Source organism: Amphiprion ocellaris, chromosome 3 (genome assembly GCF_022539595.1).
Source record: "Amphiprion ocellaris isolate individual 3 ecotype Okinawa chromosome 3, ASM2253959v1, whole genome shotgun sequence".
Classification (NCBI taxonomy): domain Eukaryota; kingdom Metazoa; phylum Chordata; class Actinopteri; family Pomacentridae; genus Amphiprion; species Amphiprion ocellaris.
In genome coordinates, this window is record NC_072768.1 from 10552904 (window position 1) to 10569974 (window position 17071).

The following is a 17071-nucleotide window of genomic DNA, read 5'->3' on the forward strand; positions in this document are numbered from 1 at the left end:
ATTTTCATTTTATATTTAGAATAACAAAAAAATTAAATCAGTAAGAGACAGAAACGAAAAAAGGTCATTTTTTCCATTTCCTGAGACCGGAAGTGGTCATCGGCAAGTGTGGAGCCAAACGTCAACAAGATTCTCAGAGGGCGGAGCCAGAGAGCAGTGATTGGTCAGACTGACTGAGAGCCAGAGAGCAGTGATTCGTCAGACCATAGATAATATAGAAGACAGCTCGCTAGCGTATCTAGTCTATGTATCTATGGTCGGCACGTCTGGTAGCATCTCTGGCTGTTGTTGATCTTGTTTTTAGTGATGGCTGATCGAGGCTTTGTTGAAGCTTCGACACTTCATTCAAAACATGGTTCATTACTCGAGGCCTCAATGACACACAGTGCTCGAGTAGGACATCTAGTGGTCAATAATATGAAGTGCAATCAAGACGTGGTCGTTGGTTCATGGATTGTTTTGGATTTGATTCGCCATGCACACATTCCTGTTTGACTACACTAGATGATTGTATGGGTTGTAGTGGACACAAAAATAATATTACTAGTAATAATAATGACAATAACTATTGAAGAGCACGTTTCTTATTTCCCATGTTTGTCTGTATCCCTATATACTCTTTGCTTATATTTTGCGTTATGAAACATTTAAACGGTGCTGCTACATTCATGAGATGCTCTACAAATACAGACTGATGTCATTTTCACATGGGGCTGGTGCAAATAAAGATTTTATGGATTATTATGGATTTTGGCAAAGTATGTCTTGGGGTTTATTGGTAAAGAGGTCAGTAAAGAGGGTGTGCTTATGTAACTGGTTATGAGGTTTTATTGAGAAATAATTTATCAACAGTTTTGGGACCACTGTTCCCTCTAATCTGCGCGCGGTACTTTTTTTTTTTTTTTTTTTTTGCGCATTTATCATCTATTTTTTTTTGCCATTTTCGAGTTTTTTTTAACTTGAGTCTCGACTCGATCGTTTTTCTCAGGAGGTTGGACTTTAGCCTTTGTGCTGGAGGGTTGAACCCTCAGTTCCAAGACTTTCAAAGCCTCCAGACCTCCCGAGTCCTCAGGACCTGAGCTTTCACACAGTCTGAGGGCTGAAATTTTCTAAGTCCCACAGTAGTTCTCTGTTAGATTGAACTTCCAGACAGTCCAAGGACTGATATCTTCTAAGTTCCTGAGTACTTCTCTGTTAGTTTGAACCTTCACACAGTCTGAGGACTGAAATCTTAAAAGTTCTTGAGTAGTTCTCTGTTAGTTTGAACCTTCAGACAGTCTGTTAATGCTTCGATTAAATCTTTAAGGTTTTTTTTAAAAAATGTTTTACCACCTTTTAATGTTTAATTTTCTAATTAAACATTTAATTTTTTAATTAAATGTTTTGTCTTTTTTGGCCTTTTATTGGATAGGTGTCGTGAGAGACAGATAGGAAACGGGGGAGAAGAGTCGGGTGAAGACTTGCAGCAAATTAAAGGACCACTAGCGGGACTCGAACCCGGGACGCTGCGTCGGGGACCAGCCTCTGCACATGGGTCACCCACTTAACCCGTTGAGCTATATGGGCACCCATGTTTCGTCTTTTTAAGGGTTTAATAATCTGATTAAATGTTTTGCATTTTTACAAATGTTTAACATTCTTCTTGTTGAATTGTATTTTTTAAATGTTTAATGATGGAAAATACTTTATCTGTAATTTCTAATATTTGTATTTTAAAAATTTTGTTTAATTTCATAATGACATGTATTGTATGGTGTTGAATGATCTCATTCCATATTTTGTCTGTTTAATAGAGTAAAACATTAAATTACATTAAATTATATTAAACAGACAAAATATGGAATGAGATCATTCAACACCATACAATACATGTCATTATGAAATTAAACAAAATTTTTAAAATACAAATATTAGAAATTACAGATAAAGTATTTTCCATCATTAAACATTTAAAAAATACAATTCAACAAGAAGAATGTTAAACATTTGTAAAAATGCAAAACATTTAATTAAAAAATTAAATGTTTAATTAGAAAATTACATCATAAAGACAATAAAACTTCAAATAGGAATTAAACAGAAAATACAATGAAGCATTTAAAAAGAAAACTAAACATTAAAAGGTGGTATATGTACATATAATTTAATTGTATTTAATGTTTAACTCTATTAAACAGACAAAATATGGAATGAGATCATTCAACACCATACAATACATGTCATTATGAAATTAAACAAAATTTTTAAAATACAAATATTAGAAATTACAGATAAAGTATTTTCCATCATTAAACATTTAAAAAATACAATTCAACAAGAAGAATGTTAAACATTTGTAAAAATGCAAAACATTTAATTAAAAAATTAAATGTTTAATTAGAAAATTACATCATAAAGACAATAAAACTTCAAATAGGAATTAAACAGAAAATACAATGAAGCATTTAAAAAGAAAACTAAACATTAAAAGGTGGTATATGTACATATAATTTAATTGTATTTAATGTTTAACTCTATTAAACAGACAAAATATTGAATTAGATAATTCAACAACATACAATACATGTCATTATGAAATTAAAGAAAATTTTTAAAATACAAATATTAGAAATTACAGATAAAGTATTTTCCATCATTAAACATTTAAAAAATACAATTCAACAAGAAGAATGTTAAACATTTGTAAAAATGCAAAACATTTAATTAAAAAATTAAATGTTTAATTAGAAAATTACATCATAAAGACAATAAAACTTCAAATAGGAATTAAACAGAAAATACAATGAAGCATTTAAAAAGAAAACTAAACATTAAAAGGTGGTATATGTACATATAATTTAATTGTATTTAATGTTTAACTCTATTAAACAGACAAAATATTGAATTAGATAATTCAACAACATACAATACATGTCATTATGAAATTAAAGAAAATTTTTAAAATACAAATATTAAAAATTACAGATAAAATATTTTCCATAATTAAACATTTAAAAAATAAAATTAAACAAGGATATTAAACATTTTAAAAAATGCAAAACATTTAATTAGATTATTAAACCTTTAAAAAGACAAAACATCTAATTAAAAAATTAAATGTTTAATTAGAAAATTACATCTTAAATTTCTTAAATCTTTGAACAATAAATTTTTAAAAAAGTTTTATTGTATTATTTTTTTGTTTGATTTAATTGCTTTTTGTTACATAGTTTATTTCTTTAATCTTCTTTTTCTGTCAAGATTTTAACCCCAACCTTAAAAATGAAATAAACCCTTAAATCACAATGAAAATACTTCTGTTGTCACAATCATGAGTTAGTCAATTATTCAGTTTATCAATTCAACTTTATTTGTTTAGCATTTTACACAGATGACAAAACTAAACAAGCAAAGACAAAAAACTGTGATTAAAACTCAAAAACATTAAAAAAAAACAAAAAAAAAAACATTTAACATGGTAATAAAATATGTTGTGTCCAGGGGATGGAGGGAGTTTATTGAAGTTTTCTTGGGCTCCCATGGGAAACATTTAAAATATAAACTTGATATTCAGTCTAAGGAAACTGCAGAGCGACAGAAGAACCAACAATATCTCCTGTTTTCACCTTTAATGAGTCGACTCTTCTTGTGCTTTCAGACCAAAGAACTACAGATTCTTCACAACCTGCTCAAACTCTTGGTACAGGACCTCACCACACGGGTCAAGAAGGTTTCCATCTCATTTCTACTCTGAAGCTCACCTTCTCCTGCTCAAACTGCTGACAAATGTTTCTGCTGCTCTAAAGTCTGGTCTCCAGAACTTCCTAAAAACTCTGAGTCTCTTCTGCTGCAGGTTGCTTTGTAGAACTGTTGCAAAAAACCTCACTAAACCACATGGAGGGGCCTCAAGATAGTCGTCCAAATGAAACCATACAAAAACCAAACTAGTACAACCCAAACGCTAAAGTCTCCTGCAGCCTACCAGAGAACCTCTGAGAACAGAGAATCAGGACAGGAACTCTTACTTTCTGGACAACCAACATTGGTTCACAAACAAGAATTCAGAATGTGTCTGACCAAAAACCTCTAAAGACTCACTACAGCCAAGATAAAGACACAACTCAACTGCACCAAATCTACTAATCACTGCACACATTAGCACCATGTGCTAACTGTGGCTAAAGAACCACATTTACCAAGACAACTATCCAGTACAAAGCCCTAAAACACACCAAGAAACACATTAAAGACGATTTTACTGCTGGAAGCTGCAAGCCAACGCCTAAAGAACAAACTAAAGCAAGGAACCAAACCCGGTTCTGTGGTGAAGAGAAGCAGAGGAAATGTTTGTCTGCAGCTAAATAAAGCAGGAAGACGCTGAGCTGCTCAGGTGTTCCTAATAACACCTAGCAGCCACCTGGACAGCCAATAGGAACACAGCTTACTGGGAGTCCAGAGGGCTGGCTTAGTGAAGGAAATTTAATTTAAAGTTGAAGCAGAAAGTTACCAAAGAAAGTTGAAAACCACCTTCTGATCCCTGAAATCTCTGAGTTTTCACACAAAGAACACCTGAACATGTTAAACTGGTTCCATAGTAGAACCATCATTGTAGAAACGTCATAGTATGGTGTGTTGCTCAAAAAACATTATGACCCGGCTGTCAGGGGACAAACATGTAAGAAACATGAGAACAGAGAGAACCCAACCAGTAGGTCACAGTTTATCATCCCCCAGTCATCTCCTGAAGTCCATATGGTGAGAGACATCAGTATCTGGTTGTTCATTTACCAGAGGATGCTTATAATCATGCTGATGTGGTCTGTACTCTACAGTATTTTAGTGACTCAATAAATGCCTAAGTTGTTTTTTTTTTTTAATGCTTTTCAGTTTTTAATAAACATTTACCAGCCTATATGTAATCAATAAATGGCCTTTGCCTATCTTAAGAAAAACTCATTCAGAACTCTGATATGTTAACAGTATTAAATAAATCAATAAATACATGCATACACACAAAAATAAGTTAATACCTTAACTGTGTTAAGATAAGATTTAGATTTTTTTTTTTTTTAAAAAGTTGTTTATGTTTTTGTAGAATCCAGTATTGCACACTGGTTGGTCATTACATTTTATTAGTTTGATTTCACTGTTTAAAATGATGCCACCTCTTTTCAGACAGAACCTGTGATAATAAAACAATACAAAATTTTTAGTTCCGTGTTAATAAAGCACTTAAAGCTTTAAGTATGGCTAAATGCTTTTTTCAGAATTAAATATATCACTCCTTAGGTGGTAGTGGCCCCAAGTTCAGTAAAGTTGGAAAGATATTCACAGATTCAGACTTCCAGCATCAATAACTCGTTAGATATAGGTTGTCAAAACATAAACGGTGCCTCTTTCCCATTGTTGCAAGGCAGACAATGTGCTACAAGCCCAGTTTTATCAAAAGTAGCTGTCTTTCAAGCTACAGGAATAACATTGGTGTCTATGGAGTGAACAGGGTCCGTCTGCAATTTGCAAAACCACTGCAACAGTAAAGAGAGACAAATATTCAATAACTTCACTCTTATACATTGTAGTGTCACTAAAATCACTGCAGCCTTCAACTGGCTCCTGTTGACAAAGTGTTTTAACAGAAATGTAAATGCTGTAATTTGATTCTTTTAATAAACCATGTAACTTGAATGGATGCGATGCTGGTGTGACCACAGTGCACACGTCTGATGTTGCTCACAGTGGTCCAAGGGACGCTCAGGGAGTTTGTGTGTTTGCTCAGACTCAGGAAAAATTACAGGGAACATTGTTTGGGACTCAAGCAGTTCCTTCTTTTACTCACTATCTCCCCAGCCTTAGAAAAAAAAAAACCTGTTCACACGGCACAGATGAGGCTGAGGTACACAGGAAATGTTTGGCTCCATTGTACAAGTCTGGGTAAACAGTTTTGTGGGTTGCCCAGTAAGCCAGCGGGTCTGCTGTTCTTTCTACAATTGCATTTGCTGTGGCGCTTTGCATTTGCCAGGCTCTACTTGCATCTTCGTGTAATAGGCTCCACAGTTGAACTGAAAAATATTGAAGATCATCATCATCATCACCAGAAATGTCAGTCATTCCCTATTCAGAAGAGAAAAAGAATACCTGTGGAAGGTGCTGCTGGTGGTGGAGGACGAGGCTGAGGTGGTGCTTGTGAGGTAGATGACTGCTGCTTGGTATTCTTTATGTTAATTGTTGTGCATTCTGTTATTAAACGTTCTTTCACACTGGCTGCCACTCTGATTGGTGAATCCAAAAGTTTTGAACTGCAGAGCCACAAGTGTAGCAACAGTCAGTGAACTGTTCTTTTCTTTGGTTTGTAGTCTGTCAGCTAAGCACCTGACAAGGTTCTGTGCCAGGTGTTGTGGCATGGGGGTGGTGAGTTGGGAATATATATATATATATATATATATATATATATATATATATATATATATATATATATATATATATATATATATATATATATATATATAAAATCTATCTATCTATCTATCTATAACTCTCAAAGCAAAAACAACAGCAAAAAAAACAATCTATTCTGCGAAAAACAATTCAAATGAACAACACTAGGGATCTCCTATCCCGGAACACTCGATCCCGCTGAGTGATTCACATAACAAACCGAACCAATCAGGTGATTCGAAGCAGTTGAGTGCTTCAAACGTCACTGAAGTGATTCAAACGTCACGAGTCACGTGACCAAACCACGCCTCGGCACAGTGGCTCGATACGTTTGCTTCATGAGCTACAGCGCATGTGTCGAATCCTCGGGTATCAGAGGACCATCACTACTTGTTTTTGGAGTAAAACACGGTAAGAAGATAAATACTTCTAACCAGTAGCGTGGTTTTGTTGTACGTTAAGTCAGCGACTTGTGAAGAGTTGTGTTTTGTCGTGTTTGAGCAGTTGGTCCGGACACGTTAGCTAGCGGGCTAATTAACACAGGTGGCTAACTTACCACTGAACAGCTGAGTTAGTTGCTGCAGCAGCAGCTTTTAAAAAGTTATTTTACTTTAAGGTTAACTGAAAACCGTTTAGCTGCACTGAAGTTTAACATTCAGCTGGTTTGAATTAAACCGCGCTTAACTTAACATTAGTTAGGTAAAGTTGGCAAATACTCACAGATTCGGACTTCTGGCATCAATAACTCATGAGATATACGTTGTAAAAACATAAACAATGCCTCTTTCCCATCGTTGTAAGCTAGACAATGTGCTACAAGGCCAGTTTTATCAAAAGTCGCTGTCTTTCAAGCTGCAGAAATAACATTGATGTCTATGCGCAGCTCGCTGTGCAACGAGTGAACAGGGACCGTCTGCAAATAGCAAAACCGCTGCAACAGCGAAGAGAGGCACTACACAAATATTTAATTACTTAACTTTTATACACTGTAGTGTCACCAAATTTACTGCAGCCATCAATTGTCTCCTGCTGGTCATACTACAACTCTTGGTTTGACACTAAATGCAAAATCTGAATTTTAAGGAATTTTCATTGTTTTATTGTTATTTTATTAGTCATAAAATTCAATAACTTCACTCTTGTTTAGTTAGGTAAGAGGGTCATACTACAACTCTTAGTTTGATATAAAACATTTTTTCCTAATTTTAATGAATTTTATTATTTTAATATTATTTTATTAGTAATACAATTCAATAACTTCACTCTTATATACTGTAGGGTCATCAAATTCACTGGAGCCATCAGTTGGCTCCTGATTGTCATACTACAATGCTTGGTTTGATATTAAATAAAAAATCTGAATTTTAAAGAATTTTTGTAGTAAATAAAATTCAGTCACTTTACTCTTAAACACTGCATAAAAAATAAACTCCATCCAACCATCAAAAGGTCCTACTGATCATACCTTCAGGTTTTTTCTTCCAAGTATTGTCCGTACAGTCCTTAACTTGGAAAATATTATTAGCTGTTTAACATTATGGTTTAAATGAATCAGTTAACGCTGCAGCCTTGTAAGAAGGCGTCTTATTGTCTTTCTTCCCAATCATCAGTACTTGAAGAGACAGTCTAAACACTTTAGTTTGGTATATTGGTGTTATCTGATCATCTCTTTGGTGAGGATTCCAAGTTCCATTACTATTCAGTATCATGTATTTGTACAAACAGGTGCGCAATCAAAAGAAGAGCCATCAAAGCTAATTTACTCATAATCCTTAAACTTCACACACAAGCATGCACACTAAGTAGTGTGTACAACTTCACATGGCAATAAACAACCCAAATAAAATAAAATTCAGTTACTTTTGGTTATTAATGTTCCACAATCTACCAAAAAATGGATGAGCACTTTTATCTGTTACAACAAAAAATATTTGAGATATATAACAACAATTTCGTTACTAATTAAAAAATCCTTAAAATCATGAAAAATAGTTGAATATCAAACCACGAGTTGTAGTATGATCAACAGGAGCCAACTGATAGAGTGTAATCTTTCTGCAGTACTTAAGAGGGAAGTTATTGAATTTTATTACTAATAAAATAATAAGAAAATAAGAAAAAAATTCCTTAAAATTCAGATTTTTTATTTAATATCAAACCAAGCATTGTAATATGATAATCAGGAGGCAACTGATGGCTCCAGTGATTTTGGTGACACTACAGTACATAAGAGTGAAGTTACTGAATTGTATTACTAATAAAATAAGAATAAAATAATAAATTTCCTTAAAATTATGAAAAAAGGTTTTTATATCACACCAAGTGTTGTAGTATGACCAGCAGAAGCCAACTGATGGCTCCAGTGATTTTGGTGACACTAAAGTGCATAAGAGTGAAGTTATTGAATTTTATTACTAATAAAAATTCCTTAAAATTATTTTTTTTTAATTTAATGTCAAACCAAGTGTTGTAGTATGATCAACAGGAGACAACTGAAGGCTCCAGTGATTTTGGTGACACTACAGTACATAAGAGTGAAGTTATTGAATTTTATGACTAATAAAATAATAAGAAAAAAATTAAAATTCCTTAAAATTTAGATTTTGTATTTAGTTCAATTCACTTCAATTCAATTTTATTTATATAGCGCCAGTTACAGTCAAATTGTCTCGAGACGCTTTACAGAACCCATATGCCTGACCCCCAGAGCAAGCCAAAAAGCGACAGTGGCAAGGAAAACACCCTTTTAACAGGGAAAAAAAACCTCGAGCAGAACCCAGCTCTAATGTGGGGGGACCCATCTGCCTGCTGGCCGGGCGGGTTGAGAGGGACAGAAGAGGTAGGGAGGTAGAGATAGAGGGGTAGAGGTAGAGATAGAGGGATACAGATAGAGGGGTAGAGATAGAGAGGTGGGGGGGTGGGACACAAGGACCATAAAACACAGCCACACATCTGAAGCATCCAGCATCCAGCTCTGGGACCAGGGACACTCGGAGAAAGGACACAGAAAGAAACAGAGTGAATGTAATGCAATAATGGTATATATAGTAAATACATAGGTAGTTAGAGAAGGGCTCAGTGCATCAAGAGAGGTTCCCCAGCAGTCTAGGCCTATAGCAGCATAACTAGGGGCAAACTAAAGGGACGTCAAGAGGGGAAGTCAGTTGTGCAAATGAAAACACCAGCTCACCCCGTCAGGGTCCCCCAGTCAGCCCTAACTATAAGCTTTGTCGAAAAGGAAGGTTTTAAGCCTGGTCTTAAAAATAGAGAGGGTGTCCGCCTCCCGAACCCAAACTGGGAGCTGGTTCCACAGGAGAGGCGCCTGATAACTGAAGGCTCTGCCTCACATTCTACTTTTAGAGATTCTAGGAACAACAAGTAAGCCTGCAGTCTGAGAGCGAAGAGTTCTGCTAGGATAATATGGTACTATCAGGTCTTTAAGATATGATGGAGATTGGTTGTTAAGAGCTTTATATGTCAGAAGAAGGATTTTGAATTCTATTCTAGATTTAACAGGAAGCCAATGAAGAGAAACCAATATAGGAGAAATATGATCTCTCTTGCTAACTCCCGTCAGTACTCTGGCTGCAGCGTTTTGGATCAGCTGTAGATGTTTCAGAGAGCTATTGGGACAACCTGATAATAAGGAATTACAGTAGTCAAGCCTAGAAGTAACAAATGCATGGACTAGTTTTTCTGCATCACTCTGAGACAGGATGTTCCTGATTTTCACAATATTTCTCAGGTGGAAAAATGAAGTCCTACTCCTTTAGTGTCAAACCAAGAGTTGTAGTATGACCAGCAGGAGACAAATGATGGCTGCAGTAAATTTGGTGACACTACAGTGTATAAAAGTTAAGTAATTAAATATTTGTGTAGTGTCTCTCTTCGCTGTTGCAGCGGTTTTGCTATTTGCAGACGGTCCCTGTTCACTCGTTGCACAGCCAGCTTCGCATAGACATCAATGTTATTTCTGCAGCTTGAAAGACAGCGACTTTTGATAAAACTGGCCTTGTAGTACATTGTCTAGCTTACAACGATTTGAAAGAGGCATTGTTTGTGTTTTTACAACGTATATCTCATGAGTTATTGTTGCCGGAAGTCCGAATCTGTGAGTATCTTGCCAACTTTACCTAACTCTTAACATTGTGCAACATTACCTCTCCGAATCTCCATAATTTCATTAAATTCCTTCTCTTCCACTGCTCAAGTTCAATCCAGTATATAAAGTGACATTAATAGTGAATAAACTAACAACCAGCCATTGTATTTATTTATTATTGCATGTATTTGTAGTAAAACATGAGTTGAAACATTATACTTTTGGATCTAGAACTGCACAAGCCGTTCATTTTCAGTCACCTGATGAGTTAAACTCCCCTTTTTATGTGAGGTTGAAGCAGAAAGTCTGAGTTAATAAAGAAAGTTGTTTATAATTTGTGATACCTGTTATCTCTGACTGAGGCTTTAGTTTTTGTTGAGCTGATTTACACGTAGAAACTTTGTTCAGGAAAATTTCTCAGTAGCTCAGAGGACAGGCTGCTTTTTACACAACCTTGTAAGAGAATGTCTGTCAATGCTTTCAGCAGAATTTAGAAACACAACACTTCCTAAACAGATATTTTGAGGCTGTGAGGTTGAACGTTTGAGAGTATATCAGTGTGTTTGTTTGTGGTCTTTCTGTTTCTAGGTGGAAGCTGAATTAGTGAGGATGACTCCTGCTCCTGTCATCTCTAAGCTCCTCCCACATCTTTACCTGCACATGAGGAAAATCACTCCTGTAGAATGCAGGTATGTTTGTCATTATTATAAAAAGATGTTGCCTTGTGACCTGTCAGAAACCCATTATACAGAGTCAGCCAAAATAATGTTTACACACATCAGGAAAAGAAAAACTTGCATAAATATTTCAATACCAAATTTATTCAGACATCACGAGATTAATAAAAGTTATCTTTGGCCTCTACAATTACAAGAGGTGCTCAAAGTGGTGGCCACTGGCTTCCAGACATTTCTGTTGTGTTGCAGACGTCACTTGTTGATGCTCCATTCATGAGGGTAGCGCCATCTGTTGGGAAAACATCGTACAACAGGACACAGAGTTATCGTGATTTGATCAAACTTAGAAAGAGGTATCTATATGTGTAGAAGTACTTATACAAATGAAATATTTATAAAAGTTTTTCTTTTCCTGATGTGTGTACATTATTTTGGCTGACTGTGAACTTAATGAGAACAAAACTGTCATTTAATTGTTGCTCTGAAAGCTTCTTTAGTGAAAACCAGCTGGTGTTCTGCTTTGAAACAAACTGATGTTGAGGTCTGTGTTTTTAGGTTTAACCCCACAGTTTCTGAATGAACTGATAGTTGTTTTTTTCCTGATCAATGTGGACGTTATAATTGATGGTAACATTTACTGATCATATAATCAGCATGACAATATAACAGTATAACATTCTGACCACCTGACTAATACTGTGTTGGTCCCTTTATGCTGCTAAAACTCCTCTGACCCAGTGGTTCATCAGAACCTCTGGGGATGTCCTGTGGATTCTGTGGATCCTGTGGGTTGCAGGGTGGGTCCTACCTAGACCAGGCTGATCCTGGACCATCCCACAGATGCTCAATCAGATCTGGATGTGGGGAGTGTGGAACCCAGGTGAACAGCTTAGCTCTGTCGTGTTCCTCGGACCACTCCTGAGTAGTTTTAATTTGTCCTGCTGAGGGTGGCAGCTGGCATCAAGGACTGCTGTTGCCATGGAGACTAGGGGGTTGTTTGTCCTGCAGTGTTTAGGTGGTGGTACATGTCAAACATCCACATGAACGTCAAGGTTTCCCAGCAGAACGTTGCATTAGAACAAGATGATGGATGTTGTTCTCTTCAGCTGTCAGTGGTCAGAATGTTGTGGCTGATTGGTGGATCTGTCTGCCTTTACTCTGACATCCAGAGTTATACAAAAGTGGAGTATGTGTGCAGTGCAGAAGAGATTTACTTTATTGTATGCATTTTTTATTTTTTTTTTTTAACGGAGAGCATTTTTTTTATCCACCTGAAGAAGACCTAATCTTTCCCTTCAAAGGATAGTTAATAAGCCAAATCGGAATTATCAGTACGCATGCGCGTTTATCCCTCAATAGCTTCCGGGTCAGAGTTCATCCCACACTGCGTTATCAACAAAGCTCGATGAAGCCATACTATCGCAGTGGAACGACCTGCTATTTGTAGTGACTATTAAGTGTTTACACTGCTTAAAGTCTTTTTAAGGCAATATGCCAGGTCCCATTGTTCAGTGCGGGACTGCCACAACGGTACCCGTGGGCTAAAGAAGTGGATGGAAGAGTTTTGCCCTATTCGCGAGTGCAATAAAGGAACCTATGTGACCCGCCTTATGTACTCGTCACATTTCCTACTGAAAGAAAAGATCCAGAACGTCGTGCCGACTTTGTAGTCGTTAGCAAGTCTCGTCCTTGCTAATCAGATAATTATTGGTATCTATGTACATGCAGGGCGGCCATTTATTTGCTGCTGTCGACTCATTCTCCCAACTTTCTCTGAGCTCTAAAGGATCTGGAATTCTCAGGTGACACCCGTCAACATCGATCTCGAGCAGGGATTTATAATCAAGGTTGACCGCCTCCCTTTCCTGCTGTTTTGTTAAGACTATTGGGGCCTTTTGAAATGACAATGCCTAAGCAAGGGACACGAGTTCTTTCTTTCGCTTCCCGATAACACTGTATCCTCGTTTCTTGCAAAATTCTTTTAAAGCATCGCCTTTACAGCGCTCAAAATAATCAATATCTGCGTTGCACTCGGCCATGTTTATGATCTGGGATATCCCGACCTTTCACCCGGACCAGCATACCTTGCGCGCGGCGAGATTCCGAATTGGCTTATTGTTACTACGGCTTCCATAGTGGTCCCATCAGAGAAAATCATATCCATATACAGATTTTTATTAATTCCAGGGCTAGTTCAGTAAAGATTATAATAATTACTACATCAGATAATTCTTGGTTGCAGTTGGAATTTTGCAGACTGAGAGATGGTTGAGAAGGTTTTCAGTTCTTGTTTTAGCAAAATATGTTTTAATAGAAGATCTTTATTGTCATTGTACATGAAATTATCTGCAAACCAGCAAAGTGTATCAGTCTGAGGTATCTAAAAATAAATAAGTAAAGGAAAAATGCTTCTAAAGCCAATAATAAACAGAATATTTTGAGGGAATATTCTAAAAAGGAAAGAAAAGCTCCATTCTCACTCCTCTCAGGATAAACTGTCGTTAAAATTGACTTTAAATTTAGCTTCAACACGAGACAAAAACATTTACCCTCATTACTGATATTGTCAAGTTTTAATAAAGTTCATGCTACTTTTATAAAATGATGAAAGTGAATAAATTGTATTTCTGTGATCTGTGTTTGATTTCTGTCTTTTCTCCTGTCATCCAGATGTTCAGAGGGAGATGATGCCACATCTGGTCCAGCTGATGGAAGGTCTTGAAGTTCTCTGACTGGCCTCGACTGAAGATGGTCGTCTCACTGGATTTAAGGTTCAGATGCTCAGTAACAAACTCCACCAATGAGCCAACAGGGAAGCTTTAGGTTTATTAAATGTTGCTATGAAGGTTTCGCTGTTTTTCTTTGTGAATGCAATGAGCTCCAACTGAAACTTGAATTAGAACTTAGAAGTAAATCCTTCCATCTGACAGGATTTAGTTGCATTAATAACCTCATAACATTCTAATTTTTATTCCAGTCTTGGTTGAAAATAGAATCTCTGTATTGATTCAGGTAAAAACTGAACTTCACAGCATGTTGGAGCAAAACAACCAGATGAAAACTGTGATGGTGTTGGATTGTCAGACTGTAATGTTGCAGCTCAAAGCAGCTTTTCTAGCTCAGTTCATTCTGACATTCAGCTATGAATCAACACAGCAGATGGTGATCCATGCTGTGGAAGTCTCACATCTCCTGATTTAATGGAGCTGCTTTGCACTTTTTACACTGTTTATTCACCAACACTTTATTTAATAAAAGTCCCATCTAGTTTTTATGAGGAATGTGATGTTTTAATTTCTCTGTGAATAACTGCAGTCTAATGCAACAGCTGGAGTTGTAACATCTGTCCTGATATTGATCATGAAATATTGATCAGAATACTTATGGTTAGCAGTCATCCCTGAAGTTTTACATTAAAATCTTTACTTGTGTTGTGAACTTTGGTAAGAAGCAGAAATGTTAGCGTTGCCATGGATACATGAGTGTTAAATTCTGTCCATGTTTCCATTTTGGGAAATTCAGTCCAGCAGATGAGTTTGTTTTTACTGCCAGCTACCATTCAGTCTGAGATATTAAGAATAAATTAGTATGCATAATGTGGAAATTAACAGATTTTATTTTTATTTATTCCTACAGCTGCTGCAGGGAATGTTCTCAAATGTGGAGGAATTTAGTCTCAATCACAGACAACAAATATTATCTGAAAGTCGGGTTATTGTTGTTTATCAGCACAATACAAAAATATTAATGTTAGAAATATTCCAGTTAAGACCCTAGAATATCATGATTTCTGTAAATTTACCTCAATAATGTGAATGTTCAGGTTAAGATTGTGCAGTGATATTTATTATCTAAGTTTAGCTGATTAAAGTTTATGACTCTGCACTAAAATATTATTTAAATTGACATCATTATTATAATATTTAGGGTCAGACCCTACAGTATTGAGATTAAGAAATCAAATATTCTATAAAATGTAAATACGCTGAACTCATTTGGATATATTTAAGTGAGACTCTACAGTATTATTTGACACAAATCTATCTAAATCAAAATTTTAATAATTTTCATGCCAAACATTTACTGAACTGATTTAAATATTAAAATCACTCCTTTCTAATCCTCTGCTGTACGTTCAAACCTGAGGCCTTAAATAGAAACACACAAGTATCTGTTTGAAGGAACTTCTGCAGAGTCCTGGTTCCAGAACATGATGATAGAATTATAGACAAACTTTAACAAAAGCTGCCTGAGAGTTTACAGGTTTTTATGTTGGATTTCTTCAGTAATTTAATAAGTTATCAGCAATAATCAAGTGTTCATTTGATGAACTTCATTTCCTAAAACATCCAGAATTGGAGCTCATATCTTTGGCAGCTGTAAAGTTTCTGCTCCTTCAAAGTTCACAACACAATGAATGAATTCCTAAAACACTCTCAGTGCTGGAGAGCGTTTGTGATGCTGAAGCAGTGACCAGTTTTTCTGTTTCTTCTCTGAAGCTGCACAATGAGGGACGTCTGCAGCGACTGAGAAAGAGTCTCACCACATCCTGACATGAGGAAAAAGACTTTATTGAAGACTACAATGAGAAAAACTATCAGACAGCAGACGGCTGCATTTAAGGTGAGCTCTGAACATTTGATCTGGAACAGGAATTCAATAACTGCAGCATGAGCTTCATTTCAGTCTGTAGCTGCTGAATTCATGGATGAATCATCTGGCACTAGAGAAGAAGACCATCAAACATCCACGTCAGCTGATGGAGGTCCAAGAGTCTCACCAAACAACCAACCTACAGAGTGAAGACCTCGAATCTGATTGGATGGCCTCCTATTCAGCCACGTGTGAACAAATGCCTCTAAGCTGATTTGTTTTCTAAAATAAATCTAGTTTGAGTCCTAATCTATGCCTGTGTGTTTGCTTCTTTACACCGCTGTTAACAGTTTAGGCTGTTAGATTGTTCCAGATAAGACAAGTACAAGATTCTTCAGAGCCGTTCTACCACGAGCCTGACAGGAAGAACTCCAACAGCTACTGAATGTTCCTGTGGTTCCCTCAAGGCTACAGGAGGAGCCCTACGAGGACGAGCCGGTCCATATCATTTAATGTAATTTAATTTTAACTTTATTAATCAGATGAAATATCGAATGAGATAATTCAACAAGATACAATACATGCAATTATGAAATTAAACAAAATTTTTAAAATACAAATATTCAAAATTACAGATAAAATATTTTCCAGAATTACCCATTTTTAAAAAATACAATTAAACAAGAAGAATATTAAACATTTAAAAAAATACAAAACATTTAATTAGATTATTAAACCTTTAAAAAGACAAAACATTTAATTACAAAATTAAATGTTTAATTAGAAAATTACATCTTAAAGACAATAAAACTTCAAATAGGAATTAAACAGAAAATACAATGAAGCATTTAAAAAGAAAATTAAACATTAAAAGGTGGTAAAATATTTAAAAAGAAAAACCTTAACGATTTAATCGAAAAATTAAGTATTGGGAAAGAAAAAAAACTCAAACAAGCCGATAAAACATTTGAAAAAACAATTAAACATTAAAAAGACAAAACATTTGGAAATCAAATAAGACATTAGAAAAGAATAAAAGGTGAGAAAAGAGCAAAACTAAACATTTAAGAAGAATCAAATTAAAGACATAACATTTGAAAAGACACCAGTTAGACTTTAGAAGATCAAATTAAACAGGAGAACCACTCGTTTTTTTTTCAATACCCGTTTCAGAACGGTTATTTGATTTTCCTTTTAAAATACAAAAATTAAAATTGAAATACAAGGCGTTTTTCGTTTTCATGATCATAAAGGGATATACGATTTTTTAAAAAAATGCTTTGAT